Here is a 12462-nt window from a genome sequence, read left to right on the forward strand (position 1 = left end):
TTCATCAGAGAGTAGCAATTACATTCAAGAAAAAGCAAGCGATTGACAAACAGCACAAATCAGTACATGGCTTTCCTCTACGGAGTAGAATAAATGCTCCAGAGTTGAGAGAAGAAATTGGCCGCAGAGAAATAAGGCTCACTTCGACGGTCCTTAGGACTCAGGTGTCAAGGACTGGAGTAGCTCAGACTCACGGCACTCAAAACAGGGCCTTATCTCCACACCCTCTCCAGCATTTATGGCATGGACATATATACACTACCAAACGTAAAATAGATAGCTAGTGGGAAGCAGCCGCATAGCGCAGGGAGATCAGCTCGGTGCTTTGTGACCACCTAGATGGGTGGGATAGGGAGGGTGGGAGGCAGACGCAAGAGGGAAGAGATATGGGAACATATGTATATGTATAACTGATTCACTTTGTTATAAGCAGAAATTAACACATCACTGTAAAGCAATTATACTCCAATAAAGATGTAAAAACAAAACCAAAAAAAACAGGGCCTTAATGTTTTCCAAATATAATTTTCGCTCCACTTTTCGAGGCGCTCAATGGGACAGCAGCCCCGTTTTTCTTTTACAAACATTCAGGCAGAAACACTTTTGGTTAGAATAACTCATATAGAGGTTAATTTTTAAATGCCACGTTTTTTCATATTTTCAACTTATTCGTGTTGGCTATGTTTTTCATTCATAGCACCTTTCTTCCCAGAACTTTAAGTACCAACAAACAAAGAAACTGGAGAATAGAGTAATTGAGGCATTAATTAAGAGATTAAGGGAATTGCTGGCAGCCGCTGGGAGTAAATCCAGGTTTAACTCAATCCAGTCCTTTATCCCTGAACCACTCACTACCTATGAACACAATTGAAACGTGTCATTTTAAATGGGCTGAAAGACTCAAAAGAGCAGTTCCAAAACTGAGTTCTCTAAAACCCCAGAAAGGAGGCCAGGAGCAGTTTCCATTATTTCAAATAAAGTCTAAAGGAATCCTATAGGAACCAACTATGCTGAAGTTGCACACACACTAGATCCAGCATCCTTTTCTGTCTCCAGTCAACTCGGTATTGAAAGCCTAGTTCTGCTGATCAAAAGCTCTTATTGTGACAGAGAAAAGCAAAATGTGGTTGTCGGAGAAGATGGTTTATTATATCCCGAGGGTGGGAGGGAGGGGCACAAGGGGCTGATGGTGAGAAATGGCAGAACTTCAGAATTCGCGTTGGATGGAATTATTCTTTAAATACAATTTTATAATACCAATTTCAAGACAGTGAATGACATACATCTGTTAAATCGCTTATGATTTTATATGAAAGTACAGTGTAAAGAATATCTATCTTCCTACGCATTACCCAGCATGTTTTGTTTAAAATACACATAGAATTACATCCAAAACAAAGCGGTATTAACTAATCTCCAAATGTCAGTGAACCTAACCCTAACTGAACACTCCACCCACAAGCGTGGTCCTGGTCATAGAAAGGGTTACATTTTGCTCCACAGCACGGGTCTAACTGATGGATGACCATGACCTAAAGCAACTGGTGACCGTTACACTCTATTTTTCTACAAAGATGACAGCACAGTCACTTTAAAGGTGGCAAGAAGGCTTTTTAGGAAACTAGGCATTATTATGAGATACTAGAGTCATGTCAGAAAAATCCTTGGCAGTACAATTACACATCACCCCCACCCTTTTGACACTTTCTGAAGACTAAACATTGATATTAAACTTGTTAATGTGAAAAACAGTTTAGTCAAATGTCTTGAAGTTCTTGTTCTTTTATGTCTTAAAGCACTGTCAACAAGGTCAGGGGTTAATTATCAGGCGTTCACTTTTCCAGAACATTAAAAAATCACACCACGTGATCAATGAAAAAACTAAATGAAGCAATGTTATTGTCTGGTGGGTAAAATAAGTGTGGAAGAGTATTAATACCTTCATTTTTATTTATTTTAAAAGTGATTATTTTAAGTTCCATAATTTGATTTTCTAGCCCAGCTAAAGAGAGGGGAGGCAATAAAAATAGGCACATGTGATGCTTGACAGAGAAGAGATAGAGAAGCCATTTTAAAAGAAAAACGAAAACTCAGGAACACACGATTTGAGTCTAAACAGGAGTACGCAACTCAGGGACTCTAAGCACCTCACTGCACACAGCCGACGGCTGAGACAGGAAATGGGGCCTGTACGCTGCCTTGGATGCATGGCTAGCTGGGCTCAGATTCCTCATCTGTACAGGTCTTACTCCAAAGACTTACAGGAGTTATTAGCACATGGGGACCTGAAGAAATGACAGCTATTATTCTTCTACTTTATAAATTATATTTTTCTGCCTTAGCTATTATATTTCTAACCCTTAAAAAGGTAGAAATATATAAGATACATTTTAGGGTAGGATAAAAAGTTTTAGTGTTTAAGGGAGAATATTAGGTGCTTGGAAAATTCATCTCTATACAATACCTTATTTGTTAATGATGCTGTAAATAAATGCCTTGGAATAAAACATTTTTCTATGAAAAAATAGGATAATGTGTCTAATATCAGGATAAGAGTTTGAAAGAAAAGATTTGAACGAATGAAGGACCTAATCCCATCTCTTTATTAGAACGACTAAGAGTTGTTCTTTTTTTAATTATAAATTTATTTATTTATTTTTGGCTGCGTTGGGTGTTTGTTGCTGCACTAGCTTTCTCTAGTTGCTGTGAGTGGGGGCTACTCTTTGCTGTGGTGCCCAGGCTTCTCATCGCGATGGCTTCTCTTGTTGTGGAGTATGGGCTCGAGGCACGCAGGCTCCAGTAGTTGTGGCTCACGGGCTCAGTAGTGGTGGCTCGCGGGCTCTAGAGCGCAGGCTCAGTAGTTGTGGTGCACGAGCTTAGTTGCTCTGCGGCACGTGGGATCTTCCCGGACCAGGGATCAAACCCGTGTTCCCTGTGTTGGCAGGCAGATTCTTAACCACTGCACCACCAGGGAAGCCCTGTATAAACTGTTTAAAGACAATTTTAACATGTCTTTCATGGAATAAGTCACCTGCCAATGTGTGAAACTGTAAGAAATTTTCTTTCTTGCCCCCCAAAAATGTGCTACGTCATTTCAGTAAGTTCTGCCACAACTGATCCAGATGCTTGGACAAGACAGTTATCTAAGCTATGACATTAAAAATGACATATTACAGGAGAAAAGCAGCTCTAAAACTAAGACTCCCTAATTAGCTCAGGCTCCGGCCCAGAGGACTGTGCGTGGCTGTATTTAACTGCCTGGGAAATGGCTCTGGAAGGATGCTGGCTCAGCATTACAAAATTCCTGGATTGGCCAAGATGGTGGAGTAGAAAGCACCTGAGCTCACCTCCTCTTACGAGCACACCAAAATCACAACTATTGGCAGAACAACCATCCGTGAAAAAGACTGGAAACTTCCAGAAAAGATCTTCCACAACTGAAGACAAAGAAGGAACCACGAGATAGGAAGGAGGGACGGACTTGCGATATAGTCAAGTCCCATACCCCCAGGGCACAAAAACTTGAGAATAATTACATTGCAGAGGTTCTCTCAAAGGAGGGAGGGGTTTGAGCCCCATGTCAGGCTTCCCAGCCCAGGGGTCCTGAACTGGGAAGACAAGCCCCCAGAGCACTTGGCTTGGAAGGCCACAAGGACTTACTTTTGGGGGGGCCAGAGGGCTGAGGGAAATAGACTTCATGCTTAAAGGGCACACACAGAATCTTACACGCTGCAGGACCCAGGGCAGGGGCAGTAATTTGACAGGAGCCTGGGTCAGACTGGCCTGCTGATCTTGGAGAGGCAAGAAGCCACTGCAGCTCACCCTGGGGACACAGGTGCTGGTGGCAGCCATTCTTGGAAGCTCACTCCTTCTACCACACGGACACTGGTGCTGGGAAGGGCCACTGTGGAACCCTTCCTCTAGCTTATTAGCCCCAGGACACAGCCCTGCCCTGGCCCAATAGCCTGCAGGCACCACTGCTGAGATGCCTCAAGCAACTAACCGAGCGGGGGACACAGGTTCACCCATCAGCAGACAGGCTGCCTTGAGAAACCCCGAGCCCACAGCCACCCCTGGACAAGGCCCTCCCACCAGAGGGCCCAGGAACCAGCTCAGCCACCACCAGCCCCAAAATCCCCTGGGCCTCAACCCTGCCCTTCAGGAAGCCGGCTCTAGCATCCAGACCAGCCTCATCCACCAGGGGGCAAACGCCAGATGCAAGAAAACCACAGCTCCACAGCCTGCAAACCCAGCCGGCCCACAACCAGCCAGACCCTACCCTGGGACCAGCTGGGCCCCAGCCCTGGCCACTAGAAGGCCAACACAAGCTTCAGGACACCCTGGACCCTGTGTCCGAACTAGTCCCCCCAACCAGAGATCCAACACCAGCTCTGGGACCCCTGGGCCCTGCAACCAGATCCCAGGACCTGGCTCTGCCCACCAGTAGGCTGGCACAAACCCTAAGACCTGGGTTCACCCACCAGTGGGCAGGCAACAGCCCCAAACTCTTCTGGACCGTGACTCCGCCCACCAGTGAGCCAGCACTAGCCCTGGAGCCCCTGGGGATTCTGCAGCCAGCTGCCTCCTGACCAGGCCCCACCAAGCAGCAGCTAGCAGCCTCCACACAAGGCAGAGCTTGGCAACCAACCAAACCAGGTGCCAACCAAGCCTACCAGACTGCCCACATAGTCAGCCTGCCACAACAGAAGGACCCATGCAGTCCTCACAGGGGGAACACCTGGAGCATACAGCTTGGGAGACAAGAGGGGAGTGCACTGCTGCAGAGGACGTCTCCTACAGAGGGCCACTTTTCTAAGGTTATGAAACATAACCAACCTACCAGATACATAAAATTACAAACAGCAACTTAAGTGAAATGAGGCAACAGAGGAACGTGTTCCAGATGAAGGAACAAAATAAAACCCCTGAAGAGCTAAGTGAAGTGGAGATAGGCTACCTACCCAAGAAAGAGTTCAGGGTAGTGACTGTAAAGATGACCCAGGAACTCAGGAGAATGGATGCACAGAGCAGGAAATTAGAAGTATTTAACAAAGAACTAGAAAATATAAAGAACAACAAAACAGAGATGAAGAATACCATAACTGAAATGAAAAATATACTAGAAGGAACCAACCATGGACTAAATGATATAGAGGAACAGATCAGTGAACTGGAAAACAGAGTAGTGGAAATCACAGATGCCGAAAAAAAGAAAAAAGAATGAAAAGAAATGAGGACCATTTAAGAGACCGCTGAGACCACATCAAGTACACTAATATTCACATTATAAGGGTCCCAGAAAGAGAAGAGAAAGAGAAAGGGGCTGAGAACATATCTGAAGACATAATAGCTAAAAACTTCCCTAACCTGGGAAAGTAAACAGTCACCCAAGTCCAGGAAGCACAGAGTCCCATACAGGATGAACCCAAAGAGATACACACCAAGACACACAGTAACTAAAATGGCAAAAGTTGAAGATAAAGAGAGAACATTAAAAGCAGCAAATAACATACAAGGTAACTCCCATAAGGCTATCAGCTGACATTTCGGCAGAAACCCTACAAGCCAGAAGGAAGTGACACGATACATTTAAAGTGATGAAAGGGAAAAACCTACAACCAAGAATATTCTCCCTGGCAGGGCTCTTATTTAGATTTGATGGAGATCAAAAGCTTTATAGACAATAAAAAGCTAAAAGAGTACAGCACCACCAAACCAGCTTTACAAGAAATGTAAAGCTTCTCTAAGCGAAAAAGAAAAGGCCACACCTAGAAACATGAAAATTACAAAAGGAACAAGCTAGTCAGTAAAGGCAAACATAAAGTAGAGGTAGGAAATCATCTAAAGCACAAAGCTAGCAGGAAGGTTAAACGATAAGAGCAGTAAAAATCATCTATATCCACAATAAGCAGTTAAGGGATACAGAAAACAATCAGATGCAAAATATGTCAAACATCGTAATCGTGAGAGGAAGAGAGTCCAAAACAGGGATGTTACAGGCATTTGAATTAGAAGATCAGCAACTGAATTCAATCGTGTATACACACAGATCGCCACATAAAACCTGACGGTAAGCACAAACCAAAGATTTGTTATAGATACACACAAAAAAGAAAAAGGAATCCAAATACAGCACCACAGGTAGTCATCAAATCAAAGCAGAAGAGAACAAAAGAAGAAAGGAATGAAACAGACCTACAAAAACAAACACAAAACAATTAACAAAATGGTAATAAGAACATAATATCAATAAATACTTTAAATGTAAATGGCCTAAATGCTACAATCAAAAGACACAGAGCGGCTGAAATCAACACGGAAACAAGACCCATATATATGCTGCCTACAAGAGACTCACTTCAGATCTAAAGACACACACAGACTGAAAGTGAGGGGATGGAACAAGATTCCATGCAGGGCTTCCCTGGTGGTGCAGTGGTTTAGAGCCCGCCTGCCGATGCAGGGGACACGGGTTCGTGCCCCGGTCCAGGAGGATCCCACATGCCGTGGAGCGGCTGGGCCCATGAGCCATGGCCGCTGAGCCTGCGCGTCCGGAGCCTGTGCTCCGCAGCAGGAGAGGCCACAGCAGTGAGAGGCCTGCGTACCAAAACAACAACAACGACAACAAAACAACAACAACAAAAAAGATATTCCATGCAAATGGAAATCAAGGGACAGCTGGGGTAGCAATACTTATATCAGAAAAAATAGACTTTAAAATAAAGACTGTTACAAGAGACAAAGAAGGATACTACATAATGATCAAGGGATCAATCCAAGAATATGTAACAATTGTAGATACACGCACCCATCATAGGAGCACCTAAATACATAGAGCAAATATTAGCAGACATAAAGGGAGAAAAAGACACTAATGCAATAACAGCAGGGGACTTTAACACTCCACCTACATCAATGGACAGACCACCCAAGCAGAAAATCAATAAGGAAACACTGGCCTTAAATGACACATTAGACCAAATGGATTTAATAGATGAACATTCCATCAAAAAGCAGCAGAATGACACATTCTTTTCAAGTACACATGAAACATTCTCCAGGATAAGTCATATGCTAAGCCACAGAACAAGCCTTGGTAAATTTAAGAAAATTGAAATCATACCGAGTATCTGTTCTGACCACAGTGCTATGAGACTAGAAATCAATTACAAGAAAAGAGCTGCAATAAATACAAACACTTGGAGGCTAAACAACACACTACTAAACAACCAATGGGTCACTGAAGAAATCAAAATATTCTTCAAGACTAATGAAAATGAAAACACAACCACCCAAAATCTAGGGGACACAGCAAACACAGGCCTAAAAGGGAAGTTTCTAGAGGTACAAACTTATCTCAGGAAACAATAAAAATCTCAAGTGAGTAACCTAACCTTACACTTAAAGGAAATGAAAAAAGAACAAACAATATCCAAAATTAGTAGAAGGAAAGAAATCATAAAGATCAGAGCAGAAATAAATGAAAGAGAATTTTAAAAAATAGAAAAGATAAATAAAAGCAAGAGCTAGTTCTTTGAAAAGATAAACAAAATTGATAAACCTTTAGCCAGACTCATCAAGAAAAAAAGAGGGCCCAAATGAATAAAATCAGAAATGAAAAAGGAGAATTTACAACCAACACCACAGAGATACAAAAGATCATGAGAGACTACTAAAAACAACTAAACGCCCATAAATGGATAACCTAGAAGAAATGGACAAATTCTTAGAAATGTACAATCTCTGAAGATTGAACCAGGAGGAACAGAAAACATGAACAGACCAATTACCAGCAATGAAACTGAATCAGTAATTTTAACGCTCAAGAAACAAAAGTCCAGAATCAGATGGCTTCGCAGGTGAATTCTACCAAACATTTAGAGATGAGTTAACACCTATTCTTCTCAAACTATTCCAAAAAACTGCAGAGGAAGGAACGCTTCTGAACTCATTCTATGAGGCCAGTATCACCCTGATACCCAAACCAGACAAAAACATCACCAAAAAAATAGGCTCAATGATGAGCATAGATGCAAAAATCCTCAACAAAATATTAGCAAATTGAATCCAACAATACATTAAAAGGATCATATACCATGATCAAGTGGGATTTATCCCAGGGATGCAAGGATTTTTCAATATCCCCAAACTGATCGATGTGATTTATACCACATTAACAAGGTGAAGAACTGAAATCATATGATCATCTCAAAAGATGCAGAAAAAGCTTTTCACAAAATTCAACATCCATTTATGATAAGTTTTCCAGAAAGTGGCATAGAGGGAACATAACTCAACATAATAAAGGCCATATATGACAAACCCATAGCTAACATCATACAAGATGGTGAAAAGCTAAAAGCATTTCTTCTAAGATCAGTAACAAGACAAGGATGCCCGCTATCACCACTTTTATTCAACACAGTATTGGAAGTCCTAGCCACAGCAATCAGACAAGAAAATAAATAAATAAATACATGGAATCTAAATTGGAAAGGAAGAAGTAAAACTGTCACTGCTTGCAGATGACATGACACTATACATAGAAAATCCTAAAGACGCCACCCAAAACTACTAGAGCTCATCAATGAATTCAATAAAGTTTCAGGATACAAAATTAATGTACAGAAATCTGTGCATTTCTATACACTAACTTCAAGTTATCAGAAAGAGCAATTAAGGAATTAATCCCATCTACCATCACATTAAAAAAAAGTACCTAGGAAGAAACCTACCTAAGGAGGTAAAAGACCTGTACTTGGAAAATTAAAAGATACTGATGAAGGAAACTGAAGGTGAAACAGATGGAAAGATACACTATGTTCATGGATGGAAGAATTGATATTGATAAAGTGACCATACTACCCAAAGCAATCTACAAATTCAATGCAATCACATCAACATACCAAGGGCATTTTTCACAGAACTAAAATAAATAATCCTCAAATTTGTATGGAAACACAGAAGACCCCAAATAGCCAAAGCAATCTTAAGAACAGATCTGGAGGAATCATGCTCCCTAACTTCAGACTATACTACAAAGCTATGGTAATCAAAAAACATCATACTGGCAAAAAAACAAGACACACAGATCAATGGAACAGAATAGAAAGCCCAGAAATAAACCCACACACTTATGGTCAATTAATCTGTGACAAAGGAGGCAAGAATATACAATGGCAAAAAGACAATCTCTTCAATAACTGGTGCTTGGCAAACTGGACAGACACATATAAAACAATAAAATTAGAACATTCTCTGATACTATATAAAAAAATAAACTCAAAATGGATTAAAGACCTAAATGTTAAGACCAGAAACCCCAAAATTCCTAGATAAAAACATACTTAGAACACTCTTTAACATAAATCGTAGCAATATTTTTGGATGTCTCCTAAAGCAAAGGAAATAAAAACAAAAATAAATAAATGGGACCTAATTAAACTTAAAAGCTTTTGCACAGTAAAGGAAACCATCACCAAAATAGAAAGACAACCTGCTGAATGGGAGAAAATACTTGCAAATGATGACTGATAAGGGGTTAATATCAAAATATATACACAGCTCACACAACTTAATATCTAAAAAACAAACCCAAGTAAAAAATGGATAGAAGACCTGAACAGACATTTTTCCAAAGAAGACTGCAGACAGTCAACAGGCACATGAAAAGATGCTCAACATTATTAATCATCAGAGAAATGCAAATTAAAACCACAATGAGATATCACCTCCCACTGGTCAGAATGGCCATCATCAAAAAGAACACAAATACCAAACATTGGTGAGGATATCGAGAAAAGGGAACCCTTGTACACTGTTGATGGGAATGTAAATTGATGCAGCCACTATTGAAAACAGTATGGAAGTTCCTCAAAAAACTAAAAATAGAACTACCATATGACCCAGCAATCCCACTGCTGAGTATATATCCAAAAAAAACCCAACATTAATTCAAAAAGATATGCACACCCCAACATTCATAGCATCATTATTTACAATTGTCAAGATATGGAAGCAACCTGTCTGTCAACAGAAGAGTGGATAAAGAAGTGGTATATATATATAGATAGACAGACAGATAGATAGATAGATAGATATACACACACAATGGAGTACTACTCAGCCATAAAAAAGAATGAAATTTTGCCATGTACAACAACATGGACAAACTTCAAGCATATTATGGCTAAGTGAAATAAATTAGACAGAGAAAGACAAATACCGTATGATACCATTTATATGTGGAATCTAAAAAATACAACCAAATAGTGAATGCAACAAAAAAGAAACAGACTCACAGATATAGAGAACAAACTAGTGGTTACCAGTGGGGAGAGGGAAGGGGGAGGGGCAAGATAGGAGTGAGGGAGTATAAGGTAAAAACTATTATGTACAAAATAAATAAGCTACAAGGATGTATTGTGCACACAGGGAATATAGCCAGAATTTTAACTATAAATGGAATGTAACCTTTAAAAGTTTTGACTGTGTTGTACACTTGTAACATATGTAATATTGTACATAAACTATACTTTTATAAAAAAAATTTTAAAAAGACATATTAATGATCACCTGCTTATTTCATATGAATTCAGAAGCTGTAACAGGTATAAATATATATGCATCTGATAGGAGAGTCCCAAATATATGAAGCAAAAATGAACAGAATTGAAGGGAGAAATAGACAGTTCTACAGTAATATTTGGAGACTTCCAACAACCCACTTTTAATAAAAGAACAACGAGGCAGAAGATCAACAAGGAAATAGAAGACTTGAACAACACCAAGCCAATTAGACCTAACACACACATACAAAACACGCCACCCAACAAAAGCAGAACATACAATCTTCTCAAGTGAACAGGGTACATTCTCCAGAGGGACCATAAATTAGGCCACAAGAAGAGTCTTAATACACTTAGACTAAAATCACACAAAATATCCTTCTAAGCACAATGGAATGAAACTAGAAATCAATAACAGAAGGGAAACTGGAAAACTCACACACATGTGGAAATTAAACACATTCTTAAACAACCAATGGGTCAAAAAAGAAATCACATGGAAAACTAGAAAGTACCTTAAGACAGAAACAAAAATGGGAAAAGTTATGGGATGCAGCAAAAATGGTGCTCAGAGGGAAATTTATAGCTATAAATGCCTACATTCAAAAAAAAAAGTGTCAATTCAATGGTCTGTACACTTTAAGGAACCAGAAAAAGAAGAGCAAACTAAAACCACAGCTAGCAGAAATAAGGAAACAATACATTAGAGTGGAAATAAGATATACATGAGAAAAACAACAGAGAATGTAAACAAAATTCAGTTCGTTTTTTGAAAAGCCATAAAAAATTGACAAATCTTTACCAGATTTACAAAGAAAAAGAAGACTCAAATTTCTAAATCATAAAACGGAAGAGAGGAAATTATTACTGACTTTACAAAAATAAAAAGGATTATAACAGGATACTATGAACAACTGTACACCAACAAAGTGAATAACCCAGATAAAACAAATTCCTAGAAACATACAAAGTATGAAAACTGACTCAAGAAACAGCTGTAACAAGTAAGGAGATTGAATCAGTAACCAAAAACCCTCCAACACAGAAAGGCCCAGGACCAGAGGGCTTTACTAAAGAATTCTACCAAACATTTAAAGAATTAACATCTATTCTCAAACATTTCAAAAAAATTGAAGACTTATCTCAGGACTGCAAGGGTGGCACAGTATATGAAAATCAACAGAATGAAGGGGAAAAAACCTGAAAGATGTTACACAAATGAGCCAGATATGGCGCCTGCATATTGACCCTGATGTTGTTTACTTCTTCACAGCAGGCTGGGATGGTTAGCTTAAGTCCCCCAGAGCCAAACCAAAATTTTCACATGCAACTGTTTACATATAGCCCAAACAGCCATTTTCAGCCATTTAGAGCCTGCCTATTTTGCATACTCATCAAAGCTACACCCAGTGTCTGGTAGCTGTAAATAAGACAAAAAAGACCCCACAGTGCCGCTGCACTTTGTACTTCTGTAACCGAGACCCCCTGCATATGCTGCGACTCCATCAGGGAGACGTGTGAGCCCCTCTGGAACTTCCCTCTGCCCCAGGAGTTCCATTGCCCTCTTCCCCCTCTGGGTGGTGACCTCATGCTGCTGTCTCTGGAAGGGGCTATCCCCTCTTGCAACCTGTCAAAACAGGGCTCAAATAAAGCTACCCCAAATAAAGCATGCAACTGCCATTTATGGTTGTGTCTTTTCCTTCAACGGTTCCAAAATCCCAGAACTCATTAAACCTGAACATCTCAACTGATCCAGAAAAAGCATTTGACAAAATCAGCACCCATTCCTGATTAAACAAAACACTCAATAAACCAGGAATAGAAGAGAACCTCTCCAACACTAAAAAGGACATCTATGAAAGACTAAAAGCTTTTCTTTTAAGATCAGGAATGC

This window comes from Lipotes vexillifer, unplaced genomic scaffold (genome assembly GCF_000442215.2).
Source record: "Lipotes vexillifer unplaced genomic scaffold, Lipotes_vexillifer_v1.1 scaffold791, whole genome shotgun sequence".
NCBI classification, from domain to species: Eukaryota; Metazoa; Chordata; class Mammalia; order Artiodactyla; family Lipotidae; genus Lipotes; species Lipotes vexillifer.